The sequence below is a fragment of the Periplaneta americana genome, chromosome 16 (assembly GCF_040183065.1).
Source record: "Periplaneta americana isolate PAMFEO1 chromosome 16, P.americana_PAMFEO1_priV1, whole genome shotgun sequence".
Taxonomy (NCBI): domain Eukaryota; kingdom Metazoa; phylum Arthropoda; class Insecta; order Blattodea; family Blattidae; genus Periplaneta; species Periplaneta americana.
The window spans coordinates 155,260,659-155,274,589 of NC_091132.1; the positions used below are offsets into that span (position 1 = coordinate 155,260,659).

General features: G+C 39.9%; 1 protein-coding gene and 3 non-coding genes across 5 annotated transcripts in view; all 4 read right to left on the reverse strand.

Moving 5' to 3' along the window:
- The window catches only part of LOC138691496 (zinc finger protein 431-like), a 43,149-nt gene that overhangs the window by 4,218 nt on the left and 25,000 nt on the right, over positions 1-13,931 (reverse strand). The gene's annotated exons all lie outside the window — the stretch shown is intronic.
- TRNAY-GUA (transfer RNA tyrosine (anticodon GUA)) lies at positions 5,585-5,656 on the reverse strand. The gene has a single exon. It is a non-coding gene; the product is annotated as a tRNA-Tyr (tRNA).
- Positions 5,986-6,057, reverse strand: TRNAY-AUA (transfer RNA tyrosine (anticodon AUA)). Its single transcript has one exon. It is a non-coding gene; the product is annotated as a tRNA-Tyr (tRNA).
- TRNAY-AUA (transfer RNA tyrosine (anticodon AUA)) lies at positions 6,395-6,466 on the reverse strand. Its single transcript has one exon. It is a non-coding gene; the product is annotated as a tRNA-Tyr (tRNA).

A 13,931-nucleotide genomic window follows, 5' to 3' on the forward strand; every position in this document is an offset into this window, starting at 1 on the left:
AGACAGTACTTCCATCGGCGCGAAAATCTCACCATCTCTCGGCGTGCCTACATACACACGACAAAACAGGCAGCAACGCCACCATTCCTTGCGCGAGCTATACCATGATAACTGTGTTATTATAAACAAACATGACTGACCAGAGTCCGTCATGGTGTGGGCTGTACTGAGTGCAACACGGATTTTCGGCTTTCTTCTTCCAAGGTTCCATTAAAAGGCTCAGCCTACCAGAACATGGTCAGTGAATGGTTGGTGTCACAATTGCAACAAACTGGTATGGAGGACACTGTGGTCGTGCAAAAGGACAAAGCGCCACCACACTTCGCATTGCTAGTGCGTCCATAACTTTTGTAACAGGTGGAATGGAAAAGGATCTTCAGATGATCAAGCTCGTTTTGCCTGGCCTTCACGAAATCCTAACCTCACAATACCTGATAATGCTCTCGGGGGGGGGGGGCAAGGACAAAGAGCGAAATCACCGCTAAAATACAACGGCACAATTATGAGCAGCTGTGGACTATGCCTTAAACGATGTGATCTTGATTAAAAAAAAAAAAACTTTTTGTCTCCTACTGAAGAAATTTCAAGTGTTTTGTGCTGAAATTGATGAGCTGATTCCAGATCTGTAATCAGATTTATCATAGCACGTTATGGTTTTGAGTTATAAGACTGTAACATTAATTCAATCAATCGAGGATACCCATCGTAGTGTCGTAATACATGGCGGGGGGGGAGGGTAAGCTCACTTTGTGACCTCACTACAAAATGAACCGCGGCTAACGAGAAAGACAGGCTACGGCGCAACGTCACATTCTTTGTCATAACATGGCCAACACTGAAGAAGTTTACATATAAATGCACGTTTAACAGGACTTTAATATAGCAATCCTTTGTTTTTTAGAACTTAGAACATGTATTTATATTAGACGATTATCAATAGGGCCAAGACTGGACCACGATAATCACGTGGCTCCAATTCGTGCCGAAGCCTGTCTTTCTCGTTAGCCACGAGAATGGACGAAGCAATGCACAGAGCAGCTGCAAATATGCGAGCAGGTAAGGTAAAAATGTAGTCACTAGACAACTGAAAAAAAGTAAAATAAAAGTCATGTTTACGGTTTACAAGTACTGTACGCATAGACTATGGCATGAGGAGTGCAGAGTAACCAACATGGTACCGTCCGCAGAGAGCACCACACGAGCACCGAAAACAACTGCTACCCAATTGCTACCCTACGTGAACACAGAACATTGAGATACGTAAACATATTCTTCATTTGTGTTCAGGGAAGCGATATAATGCCGAAGACAGATGTTAAAAAACATAGGGCGTATTCTTTAATAAAAGAATATGGTGTCCACATTTTTAATAGTGATAATGGTGAAACAATTAAGTGTCGGTTATGTATGTGTGAATTAAAAAATATAACAAAATCGATTGAACATCACTGTAATACATAAAAACACATGAAAAATGTTGCTCGTGTGTTAGAACAAAATAAGAATTCAAGTACAAATCCCGCCTCAAATATGAAATATAACTTTAGCCAGAATTTGTGTCGAATGATAAGTTGTAATATTTCATTCAAAACGTTGAACAATCCTTACTTTAAAGGGTTTATAGTAAAGTACACAAAATGCCATTACAAGAGTTATATCAACGTATAACCAATATCCAGTGAGCCGTGCCCACGACCACGGCCGTTCACCTAGTACGAAACTTCATCCGTCAGAGCGCTCTCAGACGTCACAGTATAGATAGCGCTATCAATCCTTTCATTTCTTCTTTCCAAATAAACCTATTGGCCGGTTCATTACGTCTCACGAGGATAGAGGGGGAGAGAGTTTACCTGTTTTAATGGAGATACACGGAGCGTCACTCGGGTTCCGGTACGCGGCAGATACACTTAACAAGACTTAGGCTCTCGTACGCGGGAGATACACGGAAACAGTTGGCTCAGATTCAAGCTTTCGTACGCGGCAGAAACATTTAACAAGACTTAGGATTTTGGTACGCGGCAGATATAGACAACGTGACTCGGGCTTTGTATGTGCTGGAGATAGATCAGTGGAGTAGTTAAATTGCGTCGTGTGTGTTTGGGATTTTAGTGGATCGTAGTTTGAAACATCGCTTGCTAGTAATACGTCTTGGGGGCAAGTTTTAGTATTTGCATCGAGTAACATATTTGTGAGATATATATGTGTTTGAAGTGAATTGTATTTGGGAATTATGTAATGAGATATGATTTGAAACGTGAGTTCATGTTCCGAGACGGTTAGAGTGATAGAGCAGCGGTTACGGTCTCACATATTGTTTTAGTCTTTTCCCTGCTCCTTTTGTTTATTGGTTTCCTTCGCCGCTATTTTGTTATCATATGCGCCGAGTTTGTTGCTATTTAAATGATCGTTGAGATTGGTATTATCGCCCGTTACTTATTACGTGTATCGGTCTCCATCCCTCTCTCTCTCCGTTGAGTATTCATTTTGTAAAGTGCAGAGATTTGTGTTAGTGCAATTTGCACAGTTTATGTGAGCAATACGTGCAATGGGTAATGTATAGTGATCAGTCATGTAATGCCTTATGCTGGGTAGAGTTTATCTCTTATTGAGTGTTCATGTATTTATAGTTTGGTTAGTCAGTTTGAGTGGTATCTATGGTCGAATGGATCATGTATTAAGTTAATGTGCTGGCTGGGTGTTGTGTTCAGATTCATACTCAGATAGTTAATATATATATATATATATTTAGAGAGTGGTTCATGAACATATGGTTAATAGGTTAGTCACCGATTATCGAGAGACGTCCATATTAGATTCTTTTATCAGATTATAAGTGTGTTGGCCCCCAGCCTTGTGATACTTACATGATTTACATATCCTGGGGATATCACTTCAGATTAGTTGGTCCTATTTTCATTCATCTATTTCATATTTATTGTTATTTCATTTTCCATTTTTGTACATTGTTACTTATTATTGTTAATTATATTTGTTTTACAAATTCACACTATTCATTTCTAAAAGTCTTCCACTGCGCACACCCAATCCTTCCAACGTGCCGTCCACCTGGCGAAAGCAGCCAATATAAGAAAGATAAAGAGGAGGAGTGGATGATCGTACCACCGCCTCACACCAGTGATTATTCCGTGTGTCAATTTACATTTCCCCCGGCCTATACCTGCATGCGCCTCTACTGTGCTTACGTAAACAATAACCCTCTGACGAGACAAATTAGTCACGTTGTAGTTACCTTCACATCCGAATGACTTTTTTTCTGCTGTCTAGTAATCACTATCAACCTAGATGTGCAGCATAAATGGCCGAACAAAGTATGAGGGCAGGGAATAGAAACTGAAAATACTGAATGGGAAAACTTGGTCTTACATTAAGCCAATCACGGAAATGTATTCTGCACATGATACCACAATCCTATGGTTAATGATTATGATCTGTAGAGAAGTAAAACCTAACATAAGACAGACTAAAATGCTCTCAAAATTATGAAGAAACATTGTGAGATTCTGAATATGATGATACTGATCATTTTATATCTTTTGATCTACAATAGAAAGTAGAATGCAAATTTAAATGAGAAGGACTCTCAAGACAGAATTCCTAAAAAAAAAAAAAAAAAAAGTATTCCTTCATTATAAATTGTTATGGAAGCCTCTACTAGATACATGTGATTTTATGTCAGTATGCAGTAATATTCAGTTTTATACAGTAAGAATGAAGCTGGTCTGGACATAAAAAAACCCATATATTCAACTGCTGATCAGTAATAAAAATTTATTTGATTACATCAGCGTTGTCAGACAGAGACTAAACGGAGCGGAGCACTCCAATATGACTTCTTGCAGATATAATAAAGTTCAAAGCATGGCTGCATCTACAGCAGGAATGCTGGAAGAATTTAGCTCAAGGTCTAGTTCCTTCTTTGACCCAAGCTGGGAGAACAAAAGTGACGAATAATGTACAGTGTCTAATTTTGTAAACAGTGTCTGTCAATGAAAAGATTCAATGTGAAGCATCATTATGACAGAAAGCATCAAAACGATTACAAAAATATAGAAGGTGAGGAATGTGCTGATCTGGTAAAGCATATGAAATTGGAAATTGATGAAGATGAATACAATGTAATTAAACTCTTTTCACTGGAGAATACTATATTACAGTATTATCTGATCTTTTTCACGAATTAGCAAACTTAGGCAGCCTTGACACTGAATTAGCTGTATTCGAAACTCCACTCTCAGTAGAAATCAAAACTGTGTGCGACCCAGCTGTACAATTAGAACTCATTGAACTTAAATGACATCGTCGCCTTTGTGAAATACTGAAGACAAATGCTAATGATTTTGTGCAATTCTATAAAGACCTTGATAAAACACAGTTTCAGCACTTACGTAAGAATACTGGTGAACTTATTTCTATGTTTGGTAGCACTTATGTTTGCGAGCAGGGGTTTTCCATGTTGAAACAGTTGAAACAAGAATAGAGAAAGGCTTTCTGATATCAATTTCAAAAACAGCCTTCGAATTTGTTTGGCAAATAGGCTAGCATCTAAGCTAACATAAAAATATTAGTGAACAATAGAATAATTCAGGTTTCAAGCAGTAAGCGCACAGTTGTTTAAAAGTGAATGAACATTGACAGTAGTTTGTGAGAATTAACAGAACAATATTTCAGGTTTTATAATAAAAATAAGATTTAAGAAGTTAATTTGTTTTATTTGTTCCTAATAAAACGTTTACTATTAAAACTGAATAGCGATTAAATTATTATTATTATTATTATTATTATTATTATTATTATTATTATTATTATTAGTAGTAGTAGTAGTATTATTATTATTAATATTATTATTATTATTTTTATTATTATTATTATTATTATTATTATTATTATTATTATTATTATTATTATTATTATTATTATTATTATTATTATTATTATTAGAGACTTGGGAGTTCTACTCGATACCAAATTACATTTTCATAATCATGTCCAATATATTTATAATCATTCCATTAGAATGCTCGGACTTATAAAGGTATATAACTTATTCCTTTCCTACTCCAGCTAATCTTGTAATTCTATACTATACATAAATCAGATCTAAATTAGAATATGCATCTGTCGCCTGGAATTCTATTACTTCTACTGATTCAGTTAAATTGAAAATCACGCAAAGAAAATTTATGTCAATATGTCCTTTGAGGTTTTTACCAAATTAATCTGTTTTCAATTATGAGCGTACTTGTAAATATTTTAACTTTTCTAGCCTTTATGCTAGACGTCTTGAACTTGACTGCTTATTCTTTTGTAAGGCCTTAAAGGGTGATATTGATTGTGAATCCTTCATAAGCAATATCTACCTTCGGTCCCTTCAAATGGTTTAAGATTTAAAAAAAAAAAATTATACCTATAACCCTAAATCTCTCTCTCCAGTTGTCAGATGCATGAAAGCTGCCAATTTACATTATATTCATTCAGATTCGTTTAATGTATAGTTTGTTTGGCTATTCTTATATTAAGCCTATTCATTTCATGATGAAAGAGTGATGGAGCGGAGAAAAATTCTCTCCGGCGCCGGGATTTGAACCCGGGTTTTCAGCTCTACATGCTGATGCTTTATCCACTAAGCCACGCCGGATACAATCCCGACGCCGTTTAGAATCGTCTCAGATTAAGCTCCATCTCTGGGGTTCCCTCTGGTGGCCGCCCTCTGCACTACGTCATAGATGTCTATGAACGCAGGACCGAAGTCCATACATGTGTTGAGGTGCACTTAGATGAGTGACTGATTGGCCGGGATCCGACGGTATGGGCGCCGTCTTATATCACAAAGTGATTTATTACGCATATCATATATATATATATATATATATATATATATTGATGTACCGAAGTACATATGATATTTCCATGCAGATATTCTGCGTCATCACATGATGAAAGAGTGATGGAGCGGAGAAAAATTCTATCCGGCGCCGGGATTTGAACCCGGGTTTTCAGCTCTATGTGCTGATGCTTTATCCACTAAGCCACGCCGGATACAATCCCGACGCCGTTTAGAATCGTCTCAGATTAAGCTCCATCTCTGGGGTTCCCTCTGGTGGCCGCCCTCTGCACTACGTCATAGATGTCTATGAACGCAGGACCGAAGTCCATACATGTGTTGAGGTGCACTTAGATGAGTGAGTGATTGGCCGGGATCCGACGGTATGGGCGCCGTCTTATATCACAAAGTGATTTATTACGCATATCATATATATATATATATATATATATATATATATATATATTGATGTACCGAAGTACATATGATATTTCCATGCAGATATTCTGCGTCATCACATGATGAAAGAGTGATGGAGCGGAGAAAAATTCTATCCGGCGCCGGGATTTGAACCCGGGTTTTCAGCTCTATGTGCTGATGCTTTATCCACTAAGCCACGCCGGATACAATCCCGACGCCGTTTAGAATCGTCTCAGATTAAGCTCCATCTCTGGGGTTCCCTCTGGTGGCCGCCCTCTGCACTACGTCATAGATGTCTATGAACGCAGGACCGAAGTCCATACATGTGTTGAGGTGCACTTAGATGAGTGACTGATTGGCCGGGATCCGACGGTATGGGCGCCGTCTTATATCACAAAGTGATTTATTACGCATATCATATATATATATATATATATATATATATATATATATATTGATGTACCGAAGTACATATGATATTTCCATGCAGATATTCTGCGTCATCACATGATGAAAGAGTGATGGAGCGGAGAAAAATTCTCTCCGGCGCCGGGATTTGAACCCGGGTTTTCAGCTCTACGTGCTGATCCACTAAGCCACGCCGGATACAGTGCAGAGGGCGGCCACTAGAGGGAACCCCAGATATGGAGCTTAATCTGAGACGATTCTAAACGGCGTCGGGATTGTATCCGGCGTGGCTTAGTGGATAAAGCATCAGCACGTAGAGCTGAAAACCCGGGTTCAAATCCCGGCACCGGAGAGAATTTTTCTCCGCTCCATCACTCTTTCATCATGTGATGACGCAGAATATCTGCATGGAAATATCATATGTACTTCGGTACATCAATATATATATATATATATATATGATATGCGTAATAAATCACTTTGTGATATAAGACGGCGCCCATACCGTCGGATCCCGGCCAATCAGTCACTCATCTAAGTGCACCTCAACACATGTATGGACTTCGGTCCTGCGTTCATAGACATCTATGACGTAGTGCAGAGGGCGGCCACCAGAGGGAACCCCAGAGATGGAGCTTAATCTGAGACGATTCTAAACGGCGTCGGGATTGTACCCGGCGTGGCTTAGTGGATAAAGCATCAGCACGTAGAGCTGAAAACCCGGGTTCAAATCCCGGCGCCGGAGAGAATTTTTCTCCGCTCCATCACTCTTTCATCATGTGATGACGCAGAATATCTGCATGGAAATATCATATGTACTTCGGTACATCAATATATACATATATATATATATATATATATATATATATATATATATATACTATTCATTTCAACTTCATTCGTTTATGTTGTTTTTAGCTTTTCTGTATCATGTATTTTTGTAGTTATCTATTCATTTTGTCATTATTGCTTATTTGTATTTGTCTCCAATTTTTAATAATTATTTGTATGCACTGTTTTTGTTATCTATTCATTTTGTCATTATTGTTTATTTGTATTCTCTGTAATTTTAATAATTATTTGTATGCACTGTTTGGTTATTCCTTGTACACTGTTTAATCTTGTGCTAACTTTTATCTTGTGCTGAACTGTTATTGGCCTCAGGCTGTTGTACAGCACAATAAATATAAGTAAATAAATAACTAAATAAATTATTGTTATTATTACTATTATATTGTTATTGATGTATATGAGCATCTGAAAAATGTATTTGCTTAACACTAGTTCTGTTTGACTCCGTTTTTAAGCCTAGCATTTTTCCTTCCTTATGTAAGTTCATACTTTCATTATGAGAAAGATCTAAAAACAGAAATCAAGCGAATGCCACATACAGCTGCATCTGTCGTTCAGGATACACTGTTGCACAGACCCAGGCGGAGAACGTAAACAGCGGACCTTATGCTCCGACTGCAGTCTCCAGCTCCACAATCAGTTTTGGATCTTACAGCTCTGACACCACTGGTCTACATTGTCGCTCAGAACAATGGGTACATAACAATGGCACAGATATTAGTTTTCAATCTTCACCAAAAGATGATGAATTTAACCCCTTGCCGCCAGTGTCGCTGCACTTACCATCGAATGTCGCTAGTGTCTGTGCAGTACACTGCTTAGCGCATTTCATAACTTAAATTGCTGTGACGGCTGTCTTAAGATAATTTAGATGAAGTGGTATATCTTTGTAAATAAAGGTTAGACGTTTCCTTATCTATACAATATATCATTTCATATTTCTTATGTTTCCCTTATTATTATTTAATCTCATTTATGTTTGTGAGTGGAATATTGAAAGCAATTCCTATTCTGACGCGAAATCACATATTTCATAAACTTTGGAATGTTCTCCTATGTGACTGGCATGTCTTTGAAGCTGAAGTTCTTTGTTATCGATTTCTATATAGATTGTACCTCTGACTGGACCTTATTTCGCTTCCTAAGACCTCGAATTTAGGTCTCGTTTGCATCTGATTTTGATGTGTGTTGCATCAGAAGTGAATTCATACTACTACCACATCTAGTATATACAGTCACGAAGCTCAATACGTAAGGAATATGCATTCATAGATAGTTGCTAACTACTAGGATCGCTACTATCGCCTCATCACAGCCAATGCAAAATAGTACCAGCACAGTCTACTGTTCCTAGTACCCTCATCACCTCAAGCTTCATGACTGTATATACTAGATTGTGCTACTACCCAGATGGGTACAGACGAAAATCAAAAGAACTCATTCATAGTATTTCTTAATGTTTATTTTTTTTCCCCCGTCGTTGTCTTGACAGAATCAGTGTGGCCAAGATTTCTCTTGAGTATCATATGCAGTTCAGCTCAGTTCAGTTCAGCCTTCGCATTGGAGTGTGAGTAAACTAGCACAAGTGATGCGCATCCTTTGAAAAGTCACGAAATCTGAAAGGTTTTACTACAAACAACTGACCAGTCTAGTGGCAAATTGACAATGAAGATGATATTGTTGACGCCTCATGCCACAAAGTATGTTGGGGAAGGAGAGAAAGAGCTTTTTTTTAGACGTGAAAAATTATGGACAATTACATTGTCCAGCATGAGGTTTTCTCTGAGGATCATGATCCCCGAAATGCAGAAAATATACAAAAGATTATGGGTGTCCTTTTCTTGTTTTTCACTAGAAAGCTGATTGAGACCTTGTTGCTGAAACCGATCGTTATGCGCAACAATTTGTCACCTCGAAGAATTAGTTTCCTCTGACTGTAAATGGAATATTCTTTGTGAATTTATGGTGATGGGATTAGTGAACAAGCCGATAGTAAGATCAGTTAGTTAGTTAGTGGGGTTTAAAAAAGGGTGCGTCAGCTACTATGGCTATTTGCGCCCTTATCTAAAATCTTTCACTAAACACAAACACAATACAATAACCAGAATGCTTAAAAGAACTAAAAATCGTTGTCACGGTTAAAACGAGGCAAACAAATGCAGCTTCAACAAGGTGAAGCATAAAAAACCATAAAAGTGAGAAGTTCTCAGACCCTGTGTAGTATTTAAAAAGAAACAACAAAACAATTAAACAAATGCCACCAGAGATAAATTATCTAGCACATTTATAAAATGCCCGGATGTAAAAGGTCCGAATGTCAAATTTGTTACAATCGTACACCAAGAAATGTAACCTCCGGATGTAAAGAGTCTGGAGGATAGGTAAAACGGGTCATTAAAAACTACATCACCTTGTCAAGTCCTGTATTCGATAAAAATCTCAGAACTGCACTTGTACAATTAAAATCATTTCCAAGAGCGTCACATAGAGTCGGCTGAATTCCATACTGCTGATGGGCACGGTCGTATTTTCAACACTGTAATAAAAAATGTTCCAAGGTCGTGGAACATGGCATAGATCACACTCCAGCTGAGGCTTGCCACGTAGTAGATGGCTATGCATCAGATGACAGTGGCCAATCCTCAACCGTGTGAGTAAAACTTCTTCATGTCGTGACGCTCTTGTAAACGAATCTCAAACGCGAACAGTATTCTTTATTCTTTGTAATTTATTTCCCTCTTGTGCAGACCATTCGCCTTCCCATTGCCACCATAATGTATGTTTCAAATAATTTTTAATATCTTGCCACCTCTCACGCCAGTACACCTCACACCCATTTATAGCACCGTCCCTTGCTGCAGCATCCGCTGCCTCATTTCCAGAAATGCCAACATGACCTGGAGTCCACACTACTCCAATCTCATATTCAGAGGTTAGGAGAGTGTGGAAAAGTTCTTGGGCTCTCAACACAAGCGGATTATCAGAATTCAGACGCTGCAGGGACTCAACGGCGCTTAGAGAGTCTGAGCAGGTAAGGAATCTGCCCCAGGGTTGCCTTATTAAAAACAATAAAAGGCTATAAAAAGCATATAATTCTGCGGTAAAAACACTGGTGTTCTGACTCAATTTATATTTAAATATCTGTCCATTCGCAATAAAGGAACAACCAACACAATCATTTACTCAGGATCCGTCAGTAAAAACTAATGAGTAATTTGGATACTGTGATAAAAGTTCACTAAAACGAAGTCTGTACACAAAAGCTGGCGTAAATTTTTTAAAACATCGGCTCAGACTGATATCAAACATGGAACGTGGCATAGTCCAGGCTGGAGTGGTGGTGTACTCCAGAGTGCGAACTGTTGGCAAGAGGAAGTCGAGCTCGGACAGCAGTTCTCGAAACCGCACTCCTGCTGGACGAAGTCTCAGTGGTTTTTCACTGTATCGGACATAAAGAGATAGATGGTAAAAGGAGTCATAAGAATTGTGCTCGGGCTGTGAGTGGAGCTTAACAGCATACATGCACAATAAGACATTACGTCGCCGATACAGTGATGTTTCCCCCGCTTCGCAATACAGACTCTCTATCCGACTCGTTTGGAAGGCCCTGTTGCGAGTCGTATCCCATGATGATGAATAGTGTCTAAGAGACGTAACTTGGATTTACTTGCTGAGCCATAGATAAAACACCCATAATCCAGCTTTGACCGGATATGAGCACGATAGAGACGTAAAAGCACTATGCGGTCTGCACCCCAGCGAACCCCTGACAAAAGGCGTAAAATATTTAACGATTTCTTGCAACGCCTTCTCATATCACGTATATGCGCCTCCCATGTTAATTTATAATCAAAGATAAGGCCCAAAAACCTCGCAGTGTCTGTATACTGCAATTCCACTCCATTAAGACGCAGTTCAGGATGTGGATGGAGTCCACAATGGTTGTATAAGTGCACACACTGCGTCTTTTGAGTGGAGAATTTAAAACAATTGCGAACAGACCACTTTGATAGCACGTTGATAACCAGTTGCAACTGTCGACCGATGGATGGAAGGTATCGGGAACTGTAATATAAACTGAAGTCATCAACGTACAAGAGAGAAGAAACTCGGTCACTCACACAATGGGCAATGCCATTGATCGCAATGCAGAAAAGAAGAACGCTTAATACAGACCCCTGCGGAATGCCAGATGTTCATTAGAAAGTGAGGTACCTACTCGAACTCGGAAATACCGCTCTGCCATGAACTTCGCAACAAACATTGGGAGACTGCCACGAAGTCCCCAATCATGCAGTTTGCAGAATGCCATACCGCCATGTGGTATCGTAAGCTTTCTCTAGATCAAAGAAGACCGCCACAAGATGTTCCTTCTTGAGGAAAGCATCTCTAATGGTGGTCTCCAGCCGAACAAGCTGGTCTGCGGCGGATCTGTGCTTACGAAAACCACATTGGATATGAGATAATCGGTTTTCCGATTCGAGTACCCATGTAAGGCGTTTACTTATCATCCTTTCCATAACCTTGCATACGCAGCTGGTCAGAGAAAATGACCTGTAACTACCAGGTTAAGAAGGATCCGTTCCCGGTTTCTGGACAGGGATTGCAATGGCGGAACGCCAAGCAGATGGAAATACACCCTCTGTCCAGATTCTATTGTATATTGCCAGAAGAAAGGATTTTCCAGCTGGTGGAAGATGGCGAAGCATGCGGTTATGGATGTTATCAGGGCCAGGGGAGGCGTCAGGGGATGTGTCTAGTGCCGCCTCCAGCTCCTCGGATGTGAACGGTGTATTGTAATATTCTGTGTTATCTGATTTAAAATTGAGCTTTCGTTTTTCCGCAGCATCTTTGATTTTCAGAAATTCCGGGTCATAATTATTTGAGCTACTTATCTGTGCAAACGAGCTGGCGAATGTTTCTGAAATGTCTATAGGACTGGTGGTCGTTACTCCATTACTTAAAATTCCCGGAATTACAGAACTACGTTTCCCCATTATCTGACGGACTTTGTCCCATACGATGTTAGATGGGATGTTCTTTTTCATAGAATTGACGTAGTTTGTCCAGGACGTCTTCTTAGCATCGGATACACTGCGACGAGCTTTGGCTCGAAGACGTTTAAACTGGACAAAATTTTCTTGGGTCGGATGGCGCTCAAATTGGCGTAAGGCACGTCTGCCGTCTCGGATTGGATCTCTGCAGGCATCCGTCTACCAGGGGACAGAGAAGCGTTTTGGCCTGTAGGACGACTGGGGGATAGATAATTCCGCAGACTTTATAACCACATTTGAGAAATGTTCCACTAAGGAGTCCAGATTTTCTTGTCGGTTACCATCGAATGATATGGACTCCGAAAATCCGACCCAGTCTGCCTTTTTGATAACCCAGTTTGGAGAGCGAGATTCTGCAGGACGTACAGCGGACATACGCATTCGAATGGGATAGTGGTCACTACCATGTAGGTCGTGAATCACAGACCATTCTAAATGCGTGGACAAAACTGGGCTACAAATGGAGATATCTACCATGGAGTATGTACCGTAAGCCAAGCAGAGGTGTGTTGCTACCCCTGAATTCAGGGTAACAAGATTTAGATGGGTCCATACCTCCGCTATTTTATTTCCTCTGTCGTCATCGGAATTTGAGCCCCATGAGTGGTGGGATGCATTGAAATCCCCCACTACCAGATATGGAGCAGGTACCTGCGAGAGAATGTCTTCAATTTCTTGTACTGTGAAAGGTGTGTCTGGGGGCATATATACAGAGACTAGTGAGAACTGTATGGAAGGTAAGGTTACTCTAGCGACTATGCATTGGTGTGGATTGTTAATGTTGATACAGAGGAAAAGATACTTTGGCGGAGTAGGAGAGCACAACCTCCATTAGCACGAATACCGGCAAGGTGATCGTACCGGTGAACGTAGTATCCCGAGATACTCAGAGAGTTTTCAGGCCAGAGGTGTGTCTCCTGAAGACATAAAATAGCAGGGTTCTCATGATAGATTAATTGTTGTAGTTCTGTGTATCTGCTGCGTATACCGTTCACATTCCACTGTACAATATCAGTCATAACGAGGAGCTAAATTATGTTGGTGGCTTCACCGGGGATCTTCTCTTCTTATCCTTTCTATGAATTGGTGCCTTTAATTGCGACTGCTTAGCCTTCGACCGTGGTGACTCACTCCCAGATCGTCGCACACCTGATAGTGACCTTGATCGAGGGCGGGATCGAGACCGTGATCTCGACCCGTCACCCGAACAAGGAGTGTGACGTCGCGGCAATCTACCAGGCTTTGAATCTTTTTCTGTCACCACGGCAGTGATCCTTTTTGGAACGTAAGGCCTGATATCAAGGCCACACGAGTCGTCTGACTCAGCAGTCTGAGTGACAACTTCTACATACGTC